General features: G+C 39.4%; 1 protein-coding gene across 4 annotated transcripts in view; it reads right to left on the bottom strand.

Moving 5' to 3' along the window:
• The window catches only part of rbfox1 (RNA binding fox-1 homolog 1), a 1,740,493-nt gene that overhangs the window by 1,422,336 nt on the left and 298,168 nt on the right, over positions 1 to 19,989 (bottom strand). The window lies entirely within an intron of this gene.

Genomic DNA, 19,989 nt, shown 5'->3' with positions numbered 1-19,989 from the left:
GCATAGATGGTGTGTCAGCCAGTACAACACTTTATTTGTTGTCAGTGCAGTGGAGCGGGTCAGGAATAGCTTTGCAAAATGGCAAAATTATGAATTATCCATGAATTACAAGTGTTCAATGTAGATCTTTATTCAGCATCCCCCACAGTTCTGATAGAATGGAATCATACAGTATTTATTGCACTATAAAAAACAGAAAATTGTCATGACTAAACACCTGCTGTTCATGTCGATCATCAATTAAAAATAATTTGCATGACAGGTAAATAATGATGTAAAATTATACCCTAGTGAGGCAACACGAATAATACATTGATTTTATAAAAAAAGCAAACCAATACAATTTGAAATACAGAAGAATGAACAAATGAAGAAAACAGACAACTAACAGTTGGTAATGTTTTAATATCTTAAAAGTTTGTACACAACAATGTGGTAGCAATGTGATAAATAATTGCATTCCCCTAAGATTCTGGCAGAGATCACAGGAAATTATAAAACACAGGTGGTTTTATGCACCAATTCTAATACACAAATCACAAAATAGCCATAACTACAAGAATTTAAGCACTATGTGGCAACGTGTGAGTAATAAAATTGACTCAGAAATTGCATGGCATGAAGTTTTTTTCAAGTTCACTCAATAATTTCTGTTGAGAGAGTGTATTTGATCAGTACATTTTCCAAGAATTATGACAATATAATCAAAACTTGTTTTCAAGATGGCTAATGGTGTTTGCAATTACTCATGAGCAAACATTGCAGAAATTTCAGACAAAGACTGATATGTGATTAAACTCAAATTAAAATTAAGCTGTTGCAGATCTGCCAATCTGCTGTTATCTTCTGTAAAATGGCATCTCAGTGTCTGGTTATCCCATTCATTGATCGGTGTGAATTTACAATAGCTGCACAGTGGATAAAAAGTAAATTCTTCTTAGAAGGTTAATTCAAGTTTTTTTCAAGTCTAAGTAACATATTAATGACATGCTAACACTTACTGAATGACAGTCAACTTCTCTGGCTGAAATTTTATTGGGCCTTGAAGATAAGGAAGAGGATAAGCAACAAAATCAGTGTCGTAACTTCTAGCCAAAGGACGAACACTCCCCAGCCAGCATCTCACTTTACAGCAATGACAAAGATTCATGATTCAAAACAAAGTGGACACCCGCCTTTAAGAGCTGCAAACTGTCATCAAAGTAAAGCCACTGCTGCTTGATCTTTTTCGCTGCACAATTGGGTGAGCTGCCAATAGACAACGTGAGTAGCACTGGCAGATTGACAACCATAACTCAGTTAGGCAAAAGCACCAATTTAGTTTGTGCTGCATGACATGCCATGAAGCATTGTATCAATATTGTGTCCATTCTACGCACACTTTCACTGCACGGTGAATTTCTCTCCCTAATTCATAGCCTGTGTCAAACCAATGGCTCAGTTGGCCATGCACTTGCTGCTGACTTGTCAGCTCAGTGGTCCAATCTTCCAGATAAGACATCAAACCAAGACCCCGTCTGCCTATGGCACTATGTCAAACAAAACCAAAGGAGTTATTCCTGTTGTCCTTGTAAATATTTATCCATGAATCAATGTTGCGACAACAGATTATTTGGTCACTACCACGTTGCTGTTTATGGGAGTTTGCAGAGCACCAACTGACCATAGCACTTTGTACCTTACAGCAGTCATTAAACTTCAAAAGAGGTACTTCATCAAGTATAAGCACTTTGAGAGCATTGATGTTCTGAAAAGTGTGCAAGTCTGTTTTTCAGAAGCACAACTCTTTCACACAATGATGATTCTGTGGATATATTGTGTGTACTGACTTTGCAAATGGCATGAAAAACGGCCTCCATCATTGGTATGCTTACTATTATGTTATCAGAAATAGCAAATTATATTTTCAGCTATAAACAAGCAAATCTTTTTGAGATAATATAAACAGCCAACACAAAATGAAAAATGCAGAAAAGTACCAATATATAAGAATGTATTAGTAGAATATGTTTAAAATTTGCTTTCCCAATTGAACAACACTGCATTACCACATTGTTAACCATCCAAAATTACCCAGAGTGATAGTAGACATCTTCTTCTTGGAATGACACGTCTGCTTATGACATTGTTAAACAGGGAACTCTCGTCTTCTGATCGATGAAGGAATGGATGTGTCACATGAAAAAATGTGAAACAAAGGAAAATAATCTATTCACATTCTTTTTAAAAAACATTCTACTGTTTAATTAGATAGTAACTGATCTTAATGAGAGGTGGAAAGTTTAAGGGGAATACACACGGCAAGTACTTCTCACAGAGGGTGGTGGGTGTTTGGAACGCATTGCCAGCAGAGGTGGTAGAGGCAGGCATGGTAGGTTCATTAAAGATGCGTCTGGATAAATGCATGAGTAGGTGGGGAGTAGAGGGATACAGATGCTTAGGAATTGACCGACAGGTTTACTCAGTACATATGGATCAGCTCAGGCTTGGAGGACCGAAGGGCCTGTTCCTGGGCTGTAAACTTTCTTTGTTCTTTGTTCTTTACCTCAATTACATTATTTCACTTCACCTCTATATCGTTTCCTATTGATTCCAAACTTGAAAATATCAACATACAATACATTCAGTAGATTGGAGGGACAAAGTTTCAGATTTTTACTGCTTTTTATGTGAGATACTGTTTCAATTTTATTTCTGCTAAATTACTAGGCTCCAATTTCAAAAATTATGACCTCTTCTTGCAGTTTTTTTCACAGCAGGATTGTTTCACTGCATCTATCCTAATGAACCAGTTTCACACATTAATGATAACCATAATTCTATCAACTGAATGTTTTAAACTTAATGTTTTGAACCACTGCAACCCAAGCTCACATAGCCTGTCAACAGAATTAAACCCTTCAAGTCCTGGTATCATGCCAATGAATGTGTTCTATTTACGACAAGGTCAATCTTTCTGGAGATATAGTGCCCAAAACAGAATACATATAGGATCCGATCAAGGATTTGCACAGCCAGAGAATTATTTCCTCACCTCTGTATTCCAACTCCCTTTGAGATAATGGTCACCGTTCCATCAAACCTTTGCAATTCGACCAGTACATGAGCTTTTAAGTGATATCCAAGTCTCCATGTATTCCTCCACAGATTTCAGTCTCTCATAATTTTGCCTGTTCATTATTAAAGTACAAGTACAGTTGACATTAGAGCCTGAGACAATTAGGACCAGTTTGTTGTAGGGATTGTGGGTGTTAGGATAGATGTTTAAGAGGGTAAACTTGTGTAGACTTTTCCCCTAATTGTACCAAAGTTCTGTTCCCCTTATCAGCAATGGAGAAGGATTACGCAAACATATTTGTGAGAGAAATGTGTTTGTTTTCTTACCTGCTTAACAATGCTGCACAACTGCTCATATAAGTAATTCAGATTGACCTATAAACGTTAGAAACTTGCAGTCAACTGAGATGTTAACAGTATGAACCACTTATTTTAAATGGTACAAATCATTTTTAATCACTCCAACCAACTCACACATGCATTGGTCACACTGAGTTAGACCAGTAACGTTTTGACACAGGCTAAATATGTAAATATTACCAAATGCTCAACAGAACTAGTTGGTGCCTTTTTAATATATTTTAGTTAAACTCAATAACACTATCTCTACTATCATTCATTCATGTGGATTTTTCACAACAGTAATATGATACTTCTGAAATAAGAACTCTCATCAATAAAAAAGATAACTCAGAGGCTTTTAGGAATATAATGGGAAAGTGCTGGCTGCAGCAAATCTCCAAAGAGGATATTTGAGTTTGATACTTAATATTCATACCAAATTGCATGCTGCACTCAAAGGATAAACCATGGTAATAACATGGGATCACTGCTGAGCAGCTATTGAATACAAAACCATGGTCTACTGTTGATTTTCTACAATTCAGCAACACAGTAAAGAGGCTTTTTTCCCATTTTATATACCCCCTGGCAGAAATTGACACTGAAGAAATTGCTCTCACTCTTGAAACGTAATCCGCTGATTTTGTATTAGTACAACATCCTAAGCTCTGGTCATTAATATTCGTCAGCATGGCTGCTCCTGCACTGCGGACGACTGCAGTCAATGTAGCCTCGACCAATTTTGTCAGCTTGTCACTCAGCAAAAGCACTGAGGTCACATAGATTGAAGCCTTTGTACATGTATGCATTCACATCAACATCAGCCCTTGCAGACCACCAGTTGTATATAAAGTATGAAGAGTCAAGGGATGACTGAAAACCTTAAAAAGTAGAATAACTGGAGCTGTTGTATTCTCACCAGTGCATTATCTGATTGTTCAACCAATGTTTGTTAATGTTAGACACTCAGTTCGAGCAACTACAGTTCAGAAAAGAACATGCATCTTCAAATATATTATACAACAAAAGAAATGCGTCAAATGAAGTATTGATGTTGCTTTGATTTCTAAACAATGAACGAAATACAAGTTTGACCTGGCTGAGTGCGCAAAGGCATAATTTTCTGTAAACCACAGGAGTCTGCACAGATATCTAAATGTGTAGACTCTGAAATTCAGCTGGAGACTGGCAGAACCCCCAGAGATATGGTACAAACAGCTGAAAACAGCAGCAAATCATTAGAACTCTCTAATGTATTTGCAGGTCATTATGTCAAAGTCATCCTGAATTCATTACTCTGGAATGACATGTGTAGCAATTAATGTATTGGAATCATTTATCATATATTAAAAATGGAGGCGCGTCACATCATTTTATTATAAAACTAATTGAAAATTTGTGCTATCACAGTTCAATGAATAAACTCAATATAAAAGTGCTACCTACAATATTTGCACGCAATATTGTGATGACGTTACAATATTAAGCTTTGCAAACATTAGTAACACCAGAACTGTGTGACAAATGTGAAGAAATCAGTGCCTGTTCAAAATAAGAAAAACTTGCCCATTCATGTATTTGTACCGAACCATTTGAGACAGATTTGAAGGCTCTTTTACTTGACATTAGAGACTAAGATGGAATCTTGAACTGAAACGCTGGTTTATCTTGCTCCAGTTCAAGTTAATGTATCAGTAAAGAACTTAAGGTGCACACTATGAATGGTCAACCAGAGAATCATCAAGGACCTGATTTCTGCATTCTTGTTTTCATTAGCAAGATCACGTGATATTTTGTTAAAGACCAATTCAATCAGAAATCAGTTGAAGATGAATAACCCAGCTGTTGCTCTGAAGTACCAACGCCATATGGGCATCATGTGTTACACCAGCATTTATTGGCTACTGCTACTTGCCAGCATATAGTACTGAGTTGCTTTCATGAAGTGCTGCAATGCAGGTAGTCCTGCAGTTCTGTGAGGGAGGGAATTCCAGAATTTTCCCCTTGTAAGGGTAAAGGAACAGCAATGTAGTTTCAGGTTAGGAAGATGTGCGTGTTGGCGGGGAATTTGAAGGTGGTCAGGTTCCCACGCATTGCTGCCGCTGTCCTTTCAGATGGTAAGGGTTTGAGGTTTGGAGTGTCATGTTAAAAGAGCCTTGGCAAAATATTGCAGAGCATATTCTGGTTAAGAGCCAAATAGGGTACTATGTCCAGTTAGGAGAAAGTGAAGACCGCAGATGCGGGAGATCAGAGTCAAAAAGTGTCATGCTGGAAAAGCACAGCCAGTCAAGCAGCATCCAAGGAGCAGGAGAATTGATGTTTTGAGCATACACTGTTCATCAGGAATGAAGAGCTTATACTCAAAACATTGACTCTCCTGCTCCTCGGATGCTGCCTGACCAGCTGTGCTTTTCCAGCACCACACTTTTTGACTACTATATCCAGTTATAGCCTTCACACTTTAACAATGATGTTAAGGTCCCTGCTGGGCTGCAGAAGAGATTTACTCGAACAGTTCCAAGGTTGAGGGTTTTTTTAAGCTACAAAGTTGGTGTTAAAGGCTGCATTTGTCTTCTTAGAGAAAAGAAGGTAGAAGAAGATATTATAGAGGAGTAATTTATGACAGATTTAGAAAAGACTGGAGGATAAAATCTCTTCCCTTTTTCAGATTGCAGAAAGATGAGGGAACACAGTAAGATTTAGGACGAGGGATGTGGGAAGGTTGGGAGGGCAGGTGGTGGAGAGGTGGTTGGGGGTCTCCCCATTCAGGAAAAATGCATTTACACAGCATGCAGTGTCAAACAGGAACTAGCTGTTCATGAGTGAGTTGGAAGTCCAAATGATGATTTCAAAAGGACATTGGATGTGCAATTGAAGGAAAGAAAAGTGCAGGGTTGCAGTCATTGAGCAGGGAGTGGGACTGATTCAATTCTCTGTGGGGAGCCAACATGGACATCTGCACCATAGGTGACTCTAAGACTTGAGGGCTTTGTTCTGGCAGCCAGAGGTAAGCTCAACTTATGGTAATCAACAACTAGGATGAAAATTGTGTAACATAAAACAGAAATTTCTCATTGGAACAGATTAGTTTTATTTTAAAATCCAAATTCAAAACGTATGCAGACCTTTGGAAGAACAATGCTGTTGCATCAGAGCAACTTCCAAACACACAACCAGCTAAAAGGACTAAAAAAAGCTGATGGACTGGGACATCGCCAGGTACAAGTTCCCCTCCAAGTCATACACCATAGCTTGGAATAACTTCTTTGTTCCTCGGTCAAAATCCTAGAACTCACTTTTTAAAGTACTGAGTGCACCCATAACAGTTCAAGGAGGCAGCTCCACACCACCTTCTCAAGGGCTGTTCAGAAAGACCAACCAAAAGATGGCCTTGCCAGAGTAGCTCACATCTGATGGAGGATTAAAACAAAAATAGTCAGGGTAGAATGAAAGAAAACGGAACCGGTCTGCCATGTGTTCCTTGAAAAGTAAAATTATTTCCAGGAATTTATTTTTGACCCATACTCCTAATGAGTTAAGAAGAAAATGTGCCATCTTAACATGGCATAATGGCTTTGATGTCCTATTCAGCAAATGTAGAGAGAACAGAATTCAGATGAAATGGTGCAAGATGAAGTGATGTGAAAGAGTATCCACTTCAGACTTGGGGCAATAATATACAAGCTATCCTGCATTCAATGTTGTTAATTTAATATTGTAACAAACCAGCAAATTACTTCGATGGAAGGGTAGGAACATAAACTACAGGTACTAGAGGAATAAATAAAACTGGAAAAACATCCATCTTTCATAACTGCAAGAGTAAATCCCAGTGAGGTTCCTGGGGACATTCATTCCTGTGATTCACAACTGAGGAAGAAATCGAAAAACATTATTTTTAAACACTGAAAATCTCATCTCAAGTTGTACACTGTTAAATCATTTTAAATTTTCTCGGAGTCTCCCATTTCACTAAGATCTATTTGAACATTTGTTAGCTGGCATATAAATGCAATACAGCAACTTAGGACTAAGCACAAAAGTTAATTTTTGATGAAGTTAGTTTTTGAAACTAAGCCAAAGTTACTGAAAAGATACAACCTTTCCAAAGATCAAAAGAAAAAAAGGTGGACCCTTACTATTGTAAAAGATTAATAATAAATTGCACTGGAGGAGCTGATCATTTTAAATTCGCTTCTACCTCTCCTCACATTTTCTCACTCATGATGTACTTCAGGAGTTTGGTTGCTTAGTTTAACAGTTAAGGGCATGCCTGTACTATTTGGAATAACTTGGCTCATCTGCCATGACTATTACATAAATTTAAAATATTTTAAAAGAAAAGGCCTGCAGGAAAAATGTTAAAACAAACTTGAATAAAACACACATTTCACAATCAGTTTCCCACTGGGGAAGCTATTCTTTCAGTGTCACCATGGCAATATCCTTGACCTCCCTTCCCAACAGTCCTGTGAGTGTCAAGATGTCGTGTTGTTCAAGATGGTTGATCACCACCACTTCCTTTAGGGCAATTAGGGATGGGCAATAAATATTAGCCTAGTCAGGGATGTCACATCTCATGAATAATTAAAAATATTTTCCTTTATATTTTCCCATAGAGTCATAGAGCTGTACAGTATGGAAACAGACCCTTCAGTCCAACTCGTCTATGCTGACCAGATATCCTAAATTAATCTAGTCCCATTTGACAGCATTTGGCCCATATCCCTTTAAACTCTTTTTTTTCATGTACCTATCCAGATGCCTTTTAAATGTTGTAATTGTACCAGCCTCCACCACTTCCTCTGACAGGTCATTCCATAAACGCACCACCCTCTGCATGAAAAAGTTGCCCCTTAGGTCCCTTTTAAATTTTTCTGCTTTCACCCATCACATATTTTCTCTCTGTTCAACTTGCATTTATATGGTATTAGTTTTTGTAATAACTTTATAACATTCCAAGGCGCAACAAAGTATCACCTCAGGAGGTGTGAGGACAGGTAGCCGAAAGCTTGATGAAAGAGTTTGATTGTAAGAAGCATCTTTAAAAATGACAGCAAGATAGAGAGGCAGACAGTTTTACAAATTCCAGAATTTAGACACTTGGCAATTGAAAGAATGAGGAGAAAGTGAGGTCTGCAGATGCTGGAGATCAGAGCCAAAAACGTGTTGCTGGAAAAGCGCAGCAGGTCAGGCAGCATCCAGGGAACAGGAGAATCGACATTTCGGGCATAAGCCCTTCCTCAGGAATGACCAGTTGAAAGTGGGAATGTTCAAGAGTCCAGAATTAGAGGAAGACATAATTACTTTAACCTTCTCTAACTCTGCTGCTCATTTCAGGATTCTTCATTCTCACCGGTTAAGAAGCTGCACAGTTAGTTTCCCATTCATTTAGATCTCATGTGACCCAGAGAAGGCATTCCCAGCTCGCACATCTGGAAATTGGCTGTGTTTAAATGAAGAGCAAATGGTGCACATTGCCCCACAACAGCCAATTTGGGAATTTAGTGAAAATATTTCAGTTTTGGGACATTTTCTAAAATGAAACAATGTTGTTAACCAATAGCTGTTCGACCACTCGAGTTTATAAATAAACTGGAATGTTTAAAGAAGTGGAATGTGGAATATTTTGGAAATGTTTAATTATTATTTCATCCAGAATTATTATTTATCATACAAATGAGCATACAGACAAATGTATCTACTGTGAGCAAAAGCAGGCCACTTACCCTTTGAATAGCAGAGCAGACTCTAAGGTTGCTGATGACTGGATTCTAACCTCAACTTGGTGTACATACCACACCCCAAAAACCTTTTGTCCCTTCTCCAATACTGCAGCAGAGCTATGCAGAGCTTGTGAAAATAGCAAGCTGTAAGGGGTTAGCACTGCTGCCTCAAAGCACCAGGGACCCAGGTTCAATTCCTGCTTCGAGTGACTGTTCTGTGAGGAGTTTGCATGTTCTCCCTGTACCTGTGTGGGTTTCTCCTGCAGGCCAGGTGAATTAGCCATGCTAAATTGCCCATGGTGTTAGGTGCAGTAGTCAGAGGGAAATGGATCTGGGTGGGTTACTCTTTAGAGGGTCAGTGTGGACTTGTTGGGCCGAAGGGCCTGTTTCCAAACTGTAGGGAATCTAACCTAATTTCTGCAAAAACCATTGATAATTCATATCCTGCCTCCACTCATTATAATGACTAATAGTACAGGCAAAGTCATATAGGGGTCTAAGCAACATGGGCTACAGCAAGAATTAGACGAGAACTCTGGCGAATCTTATCTCAACATCAGGAGCATCACGCTTTACGTTTTGTAGATTTTACAAGTGTTGTAGTGAGATGAGATTCACAACAGGAGATGGTGAGTTGTCAATTAATGGGATTATAATTTGTTGAGCACGTTAATGCTGCAGCCCACCTCACTAATATTCAACTTCTCACCTTGCTAAATGTACAAAACAAGAATTATCAATTTGGAAGACAGAATGGATACCTGCAACTTCAAAATGCACCATATTGGACACAGGACACCAAAATCTCAGGATACTGGTCATACACATCCTATGTCTGCAGAATTAGCACCTAAAATGTGCCAGCCTTTAAAGACCCCTCATGGCACATCCCTGATCCACAAATAAGATGCTTCTGTACTTCAGTGTGGCAACTGGCATTGTAATGCTTTTGTGAGGACACACTGTGCTCAGGAACATGCACCAGGCTGTATCTCTGGGCTCCTTTTTCTTTGTCATAGCGCTCACTCACACTCTGCCAATCTGGATGCTCACCTTTTTGCACTTTGCTCCCCATAACATTTCTGTTTAACATAGCCACAAGAACAGGAAGCTTGCAATTGTTGTCAGTTGACTTCGGTAAAGTGAAGGGAGATTGCCTTCACTCCAGTATATCCCAGTAGGGTAATTCAAAGACAAACTCTAATATCTGTCAGACAGACATAAGCCAACCTCTCAGTATGGTCAGAGTCAGGAGCTTCTCCCCATATTGGATGAGGAGCTAAATGTTGGGCAGCTCACCACCCCAGTTCCACTTTTGAAGATAGTGTGTTGTAAGTGATGCCAGTCTTTGGGCACATATTCAGGCCAGTTGTTCTGGGAGTGATGCAAGGTAAGAGATGGCATAGCAGTGAGGTAGATAGTTAATATGTTGAGTTGGATAAGATGTGGTGAGAATCTCTCCATAAGCCCAAATACAACTTGCACCGAGAGAGAAAATAGGAGCCACTTGAATAAAGATGAGTTAGTGTGAATAAATTCCTCCACATTTATTTGTATACTTTCTTTAAATCCCTGGGTGATTCTGGTTTCTAACTCACTTCCATTTTTCTGTTTGCAATTATGAAAAACATTCTCATTTATTAGAACAATAATTAACGTAAGTCATTTCAATTAAATGCTTTCCAATTCTATGCCACATATCAAATCAGTGTAATAAATATTAGATGCCAGAAATACAACACACCACACTAACAGAGGAGTTCAAGGGACATTGGAAACAGCAAGAGGAAACTGAGCTATTTATCAATGCCATTTGAACCTTGAGATGAATTACTAGCTTGACATACACTTCCACTTATTTTCCATTCATTATGAACGGAAGACATTTAGAAGTGCAGGGGGCAACCAGCTGAGCAGCAGCAAAATATAACTGAAATTGAAGAAATATAATGCCATTTGGCTTGTGAAATTTAACATTCGATGTCCGAGAGAAATATTTCACCATTTGAACACATAGTTCAAGATTGTAAGAGATGTTTGATCATCACGACTTAAGGCGCGTTCCCAGTGTGGTCTGGAGATGAGGCTGGCCAGGTGCCAAGGCAGACTGGGGTGGTGCATCTAATTCTGAAATTATTATTTCTTTTTTTTATTTCTAATTTATTCCTATGTTTTGTATTTTTGTACCTATTGCTAGACTTTTCATTCCTTTATTTTCTAGCTTTTCCTAAGAATCTGTATCTGGGTACATTAGTACTCAAGATGATGCCCTAAGTGGCAACTTGTAGACTTTTCACTGTACTCATGTGAGTACATGTGACAATAAAGCTAATTCAATTCAACTGTATGCCTGGCCACCGATTATGATTCACTGCTGGGTCACTCCATGTCATTTCTAAACATTCCTTCATTATTTTTCATCAGCACCATCCATTTGAAAATTTTACAAAGGACTACACAAATGTTTCCCTGCATCATTCCAGTGGACAAACCTGTGATCCAGTTCACAAAATTAATGCTTTCTCCATCATGCTGAGGGAGCACTGTGTTATCAAAGACTGAGATGTCAAACCAAGTCCTCGACTGTTTTTGTGCAGGTGGATTTAAAGGTCATACTACACTATTCAAAGAGGAAGGACAGCTTTCTAAATCTCTTGGCCAACCATTCATCCAGCAACATACAAGGACGACTGGACTAGTTTCTGGTGAAGTTTTAGATCTGGATCCTGAATGTTTCTTTTTTAAAAGGATCCATTCCCTTTGGGAGTTAAGGCAAATTGAATTTTTGCGAATCATTTGTGCATTGTTTTATTTTGAGCATTGTCAATTGTCTTCAAAAGCTGAAGTAGTGGAATATGTCAGAGCTGTCAAAATGTGAACAGTTTTCAGAGAAGGTACTTGAATGTTGATTGGTCTACACCTCCTCAGTGATGAAGAGCTGAATAATTATTTTATCAGTTTTGCAGTCACAGAGCACCAACCAGGCAAGGTGCAGCCTGAAGGAAGGGCTAGATAATTGTAGCAACTTTTTGAGTTACTATAGCACAACACAGGAATGTAACCTAATGAATGTGCTCTTGATTTGTTTTGAAATTACCTCTAGATTACCTGACAAGAGCAAATATCCTCAATCAACCCCCTCAGAATGATACATGTTTTAATAAGTTCTTCTCTCATTCTTCATTTATTATTGGCCTAACTTGCTGAATTTTTCCATATGAAACAGCCCCTCCATCTCAGAAAACAATTTCATAAACATTTTCTGAACTGCTTCCAATGCAAGCGTATCCTTTATTAAATAAGGAGACCAAGACCATATGCAATAATTTAGCTGTGTTCTCTCCAACACCCTGCTTTTAAATTTCATCCATTTAACAATAAAGGACAAGATTCTATTTGCCTTTCGAATTACTTGCTGAACCTGCATGGTAATGTGTTTGTGATTCACACATGAAGATGTCCAGATACAAATATGTGAATTAGGAATCAGGAGCAGGCTATTTGGGCAATTGTACCTGCTCCATCAGCAAGTGAAATCATGACTGATCTGATTTTGGCCACAATTCCATATTCTGACCTAACCCCAAAACATTTGACTCCCTTTTAAGTCAAGAATCTCTGGATTACTGGATTTGTGATCTCTTTCCATTTAAATTTGTATCATCGATAGTCACTGGTGAGGTGCCGGAAGACTGGAGGTTGCCTAACGTGGTGGCACTATTTAAAACAGGTGGTGAGGAAAAGCCAGGGAACTATAAACCGGTGAACCTGGCATCAGTGATGGGTAAATTGTTGGTGGTAATCCTGAGGGACAGGATTTACATGTACTTGGAAAGGCAAAGATTGATTGAGGATAGTCAACAGGCTTTGTGTGTGAGAAATCATGTCTCACTAATTTGATTGAATTTTTTCAACAAGTAACGAAGAGGATTAACGAGGGCAGAGGGGTGGATGTGATCTAAATGGACTTCAGTAAGACGCTCGACAAGATTCCTCATAGTAGACAGGTTAGCAAGGTTAGCTCACGTGGAACACAGGGAAAACTAGCCACTTGGATACAGAACTAGCTGAAAGGTAGAAGACAGAGTGTGGTGGTGGAGAGTTGCTTTTCAGACTGGAGACCCATGACCAGCAGTGTATCTCAAGGATCGATGCTGGTCCACTGCTTTTCATCATTTATATAAATGATTTTAATATGAACATAGGAAGTATGGTGAGTGAGCTTGCAGATGACACCAAAATTGGAGATGTAGTGGACAGTGAAGATGATTACCTCAAAATACAATGGGATCATGATCAGATGGGTAAATGGGTCGAGTGGCGGCAGATGGAGATTAATTTAGATAAATGTGAGGGGTGCTGCATTTTGGAAAGGCAAATCAGGGCAGGGCATATACATTTAATGGTAAGTTCCTGGGGAGTGTTGCTGAACAAAGTGACCTTGGAGTGCAGGTTCATAATTCCTTGAAAGTGGAGCCACAGGTAGATAGGATAGTGAAGCAGACATTTGGTATGCATGCCTTTATTGGTCTGTGCATTGAGTATAGGAGGTGGGAGGTCATGTTGTGTCTGTAGGGGACACAGGTTAGGCCACTTTTGGAATATTGTGTGTAATTCTGGTCTCCCTCCTATAGGAAGGTTGTTGTGAAATGTGAAACAGTTCAGAAAAGGTTTACAAGGATTTTTCCAGGATTGGAGGGTTTGACCTACAGGGAGAGGCTGAACACATTAGATTCCCTACAGTGTGGAAACAGTCCACATCGACCCTCTGAAAAGTAACCCACCCAGACCCATTTCCCTCTGACTAATGTGCCTAACACTATGGGCAATTTAGCATGGCCAATTCACCTAACCTGCACATCTTTGGATTGTGGAAGGAAACCGGAGGAAACCCACACAGACACAGGGAGGATGTGCAAACTCCACACAATCACCCAAGCCTGGAATTGAACCTGGGAACAGCTGGTGCTATGAGGCTGCAGTGCTAACCACTGAACCACTGTGCCGCTGAGGCTATTTTCCCTAGAGCACGAGAGGTTGAGGGGTGACCTTATAGAGGTTTATAATATCATGAGGGACATGGCTAGGGTAAATGCTCGATTAATTTAGGATATCTGGTCAGCATGAATGTGTTGGACCGAAGCATCTGTTTCCAAGCTGTACAGCTCTCTAACTCTAAAAAAATTGTGTTTCTACTCCACCCAAAGAGAAAAACATAGAATTTTCCCACAAAGTCTTGCACCTATCAAGCATTTGTCCACTCAGTCAACCTAGGTACATCACTTTACAGTTTCCTTGTCTGGATATTTCTGCAATGCAGAGAGACTACATGGTACTTCTTCATGGTCTCACTGCAGGTTTGAGGAGAGGTGGCTCCATCTGACCAGACACTCTATGACCCGAGGGCCCCCACAGGAAGTATCTCCCTGCTGGGAGAGTCTCAGGCTCCCTCATTGACTTTCAGACCACCTTCACTAGATCATTCTTAAAACATCACTGGTGACCACCAACCAACATACCTACACTCCCCCACAATGCCTGCTGTTAGGGGCTTTGGGAGCCCCAGTAATGGCTGCTGCTCCCAGGACTGCAACGTTGTTGTGGAAGCCCTGATTGCAGAGAATTCATTGTCAGTTCATCGTGGAATTCAGTTATGATTTCTGGGCCACTGCGGAACTACTGTTTTCCTCTTTAATCTATTTTTCCAGTCCACATTAACAATTCTGTCTTCATACCTTTGTAAAAGGTCTGTGTAAGTCAATAGCTTCATAGGCGGGTTTCTCATCCTGAATGCAAAATTCTAATATGTACCAATCACACTGTCAAGTCTAAGACAGTCCATTCCACAATGCATTATTCTAATACACTATATGAACACATCCTCAAGGCTTCATTAGACAAATTTGATGAAAATTTATGAAAATCATGCATGATTATTGCAATACCTTTCTTAACACCTCCCATCATTTCTTGATATACACTCTTGTCCAATAGTGTAATTATTGTTATGAGTCTTAAACACTAATCCTATCAGTGACTTCCCTCCTTTGGTATTTCTAAACACCACACACACCTTGCAAGTGAAGGTCATTTCTCACTATTATACTGATCTCATCCCTTAAAAGTTTCCCACTTCAGTTTGCTTTAATCTTACCCTTTCAAAATGTCAAATACCTTTGAATATTCAGTTCCCAGCCTTGATCATCCTCTATACAAATCTCTGTAATAGTTATCATACTAATTTGTTTCCAGTTGTATCATCAACACATCATTCAGAGACAGGCTTTGACCAGAATTTAACCAGCAAGCAGCAGTATTATTTTCACAAAGACTTTCTCTCTTTGAATCCTAGCTCATGTAACTGTCCCAAAAATGTCTCATAGACACCCCTCTCGTTCAATAGTAGAGTGATTCCTCTCGGTGGAAGAACTCATGCTGATGGATCTCTGGTGATAGCACCTTAGATGGTTAAAAGGCTTTCTGGAGCTGCCCTGAGCAGTTAAGGATGTTCACTCGTGACAAGATGATATTGGTGTCCCCCTTTGCAGATAGAGACCTGGATATCCTGGTGGATGGGGTGATCAAGAGATGGCATGTCCACTTGCCCCAGGTCCAGCAGGGGAGGCAACGACACCAAAATCTGCCAGCCGGGTCAGCGGTTGCCACATGGGTCAGTCTGAATGGAGGTTAATGGCCTAGTCCACTCAACCAAGTTATGTGTCACCATCTTCTCTCTGCTATCTCATCCTCACTATCCCTGCCATGGCATCCACCTCCCACTATCACCAAATTACCACCACATTCACTCTCACCATACCCCTTCCCAACCCCTTTCTAGTTCTATCTGGTGTGTGGTGAAATAGCAACTGGCATATTAATAAAGATGGATTAAGTGATAAAGGTGACATTGTGTACAGTTCTGGTTGCCACACTTACCACAAGGATGTGGAAGCTATGGACTGGGTAAGAAATGGTTTACCAGGATATTTCCTGGTTTAAAGGGTATTAGCTATGAGGAGAAATTGGACAAACTTGGTTCATGTTCACTTGAATGAAGGATGTGGGGCAACCTGTTAGAAGTTAACAAAATTTATGAGAGGGATGGATAGAATGGATATTAGGAGCCTTGGTGGGCTGAAGGGCCTGTTCCTTTGTAATGTTCTTTGCTCCTGGAGTCCCTCACTGGTCACTAATGAGTATCTCATCTCGACACTCAGGACTTGGTTAGAAAATACAACGTTTAGGTCTTGAAAAGGACCTTGCTGAAATTTCACCTGATTTTCCCAAATTTGTAACCATAAATGACATTTGTCTAGAGCTGGAGTTGACCAGTGCCAAAAGTGACAATGACTCACCATCTCCATCAATACTGCACATGGAAATGTGAAGCCTGAAGTATGGCATCGATATGTGAATGGAAACCGATCAATAGCTCATTAAACCATTGAGAGAGAATGTTTCTGTCATTCAATACTGCAGCAAGTAGTGACTCAGAGAACACAGAATAAGTCACTGATGAATTTGGTGAAGACAATGGTTCTGAGAATACATGAGTGGATATATTTATAAAATGGACTCAATCACCTTTTAACACTTTTTCTTAGTGTGTACAAAGGGCTTTGTTCATGCACATACAGTGAAGCCCTGAGCATTGCTGTTGGGTTAAGGGTCACTGCAATCGTTTTGACTGGCTGGTTAGCTTCAGGAAGGGTCACTGTAGTAACATTCACTGGCTCCTTGCTGACAGGGAGGAAGAGTCTTTTATTTTACGCATTTTCCCCACTCTCTAATTATTACTTGGTTCACTCTAAGCTTATACATACATACAATACAGAAGAAACCCTTCACAAATCAAGACTATACCGCCAAAAATATACAACCAACTCATACATTCTGTCCCTTCCTGTCACACTGATTTATTGCTTCCTTCACCATTGTCTTGTTTTTTTCTTTTAAATTAATCTCTTCTAAATTTCTTTTCACTTTTTAACCCTCCCTTCCCAGCTATTTAGTTTAGGGATCAATCCAAATTTCTTTTTATTCAACCCACTGAGTTTCACACACAGTTCCGATCAACACACTCTAACAGTGCGGCTTCCACTGTCCACAGAACTGGTGCCAGTGCCCCATTTCTCCGGCACCGACTTTTGAGTCACACCTCCCTGGTGTTATTTAGCTTATGTCAGGTATAGGATCCAGAAAATAGCCTTAGAAGAGTCTCAGTTACTGCACTTGTCCAACAGGCTCTTTCAGCCGGCATGAATGAAGAGTAGGTGCTGCAGGAAAGATGCACAAACTGAAGATAGCAACATAATGCAAGGGACCATTCAGGTGGGGGGATGGGGTGTTAAGGGTGTGGAGTAGTGTCAATATGCTCACGAATCAGCCAATAATCTAGAGATTATCCTTTAAATTTTTGCTTTCTAATTTAACCCATAGCTGCTCATATTCCCACAGCAGAATCCGACCTATTATTCATTTGAACTACAATTGAACCTTTTTCCATCCACTCCAAATTCTTCACTAGCTCTGAGGAAATGTCTTTAACCCTGGCCCAGACTGCTAAAGTGTTCTCCAACTTGGAGGGAACACTCCTGTCTGTTGATTGTTCTGCTTGGTCTTGCCAATGTACCATGCCTCAGGACATCCTTGCCTGCAGCGTATGAGATAGACAATGTTGGCTAAGTCGCATGAGTACCTGCCATGTACATGGTGGGAGGTATCACCACACGTAATGGTGGTATCCTTGTCGATACTCTGATACATCTTGCAGCGTCTACCATGACAAGGTTGTATGGTATTGTCCTGAAAGCCGGGCAGTTTGCTGCGAATAATGATGTGTTTGAGGTTTGGTGGTTATTTAAAGGCAAGAAGTGCAGGTGTGGGAAGGTCTTGGCAAGGTGCTCATCCTCGTTGATATTGCGTTGCAGGTTGCGAAGAATATGACATAGTTTTTTGGCAAAGATGAATTTAAGAATATCATATATGTGTGCTCCCAGAAAGCATTTAGTGACGTAACTATTAAAATGATTACTCACAAAACTGTGAGTACATGAATTGGATATAATTTTTTGACTTGGAAATTAATTGGAATTTAAGAGAGAGTGAGTAAAAATAGTATGTACTCATATTGGCAGGATACAGCAAATAGTGTTGGAGGGCTGTATTTTAGGGATCAGGCTTCACCATATACAGTAATTGCTTGGATGAAGAGACAGAATTTTATGTCCACGTTTGAGTTATGATAGAAGGGACAGTAAGTCATGCAGGCAGCACCAGAAAGTTACAAATATGACAAACAGAATAAACAAATTGAGAAACATATGGTAGATGGACTTCAGTGTGAGTAAATGTGGAGTTATCCATTTTTGGAACTAAGGAAGACAGATCAAAGTACTCTCTAAATATTTAGAAACTAGCATTATGGAAGAGCAGAGGGATTAAATGGTCCATCGATTGAGATCAAAGGCTATGCACAAGTAAAAAAAATTCAAAGGACTGTCACAAATAGAGGTTATCTTTTTTCTAGTTCCACTGGTCACAAAATATATGTAATTGCTTTGTCCAGTTAAGTAGTGGTATACCTTATCTATATCAGTTTCAGAATATAAAACAAATTGTCAACCAGCTTATTTATTATATAAAATTGATTTATTATATAAAAAATTCAAAGGTGCAAAGTTAATTAACAGTTTGAAGTATGAAAGTATGAATAACCAAAGTAACCTATCACACCAAACACCCTTCCTAACAGCATTCCCCCCCACCTCCCTCACCATCCCCCCCCCCCCCCCCCCACCCCCACCCCCACCCCCACCCCCACCAACCACCAACTCACACCAGTTAAAGAAAATAAAGGAACTTTCTCTCTTAAAGTAAAAATGATTTGGCCAAATAATAGTTAATTCTTGAAGAAGAAGGATATGATAATGAAATGATCCAGATAACCTTCAGCCTAGTATCCTGCTACATATGGATGGACATCGCTACACACATGTATTTGTCACTGGGAACTTTTCAGAACTAATTCATTCTGGAAACAGACAGAAAGTATTCCAGAAACCTTTCAGGAGAATTACAACATCAGTCCTTAGTCTATGGCTTAGTTTAGCTTAGTTGCCTCTTCCAGTATGTATTTTTGGAAAAAAGTCAAAATTGGCTTTCCAGTCATTTTTTTTTAAAAGAAAGGGTCCAGGCATCTTCACAGTCTTTCAAAATGACAACTTCCATACTGCTTTAAACACAAATCCTCAAAAATATTAGTAATGGAAGCTATCTGCCTGTACAGCATGCAAAACAACACTTTTCACTGTATCATGTGACAACAATACATCAACCATCATAACAGATCAAGAATAAAAATATGTTATTCTTTATCTAAAAGGAGGCTGTAACACAGCCATTATTTTACAGTTGTATAAAATTCAGTTTCAATTGGAGCACATTGTTTAGTTTTAGGATCCACAGAGAGGCATAAATAGAACATGTGGCATAAATTCACAAGAATGGTACCAGTGGTGAGGAGAATTCCCCAGTATGTTTCTGCAATTCCAAAATAGCCTGTACTTTATATATTTTTGTATCTCACAGGAGATAACATGTTTTGGAATGGACTGGGGTGTATAGAGGTCAATGAAGAAAGGTATCCAATTGTAATGGACAAAGCTATGTTGACCTGAATGACTCTGTCCAGCATTATTTGTTTTTTTTTAATTTACAACCATAAATCTCAAATGGGCATCTCAAATACCTTGCAACCAATGAAGTACTTTTGAAGTATGGTCTATGTAACGGAAACCTAGCAGCCAATTTTGCACAGCAAGCTCCCACAGATAGTATTGTGATAATAACTAGATTACCTGTT

Source organism: Chiloscyllium plagiosum, unplaced genomic scaffold (assembly GCF_037043375.1).
Source record: "Chiloscyllium plagiosum isolate Xiang-an unplaced genomic scaffold, Cpla_swu_hap1 HiC_scaffold_20, whole genome shotgun sequence".
In the NCBI taxonomy this organism is placed as follows: Eukaryota; Metazoa; Chordata; class Chondrichthyes; order Orectolobiformes; family Hemiscylliidae; genus Chiloscyllium; species Chiloscyllium plagiosum.
This window is presented reverse-complemented; position numbering and strand designations above follow the sequence as displayed.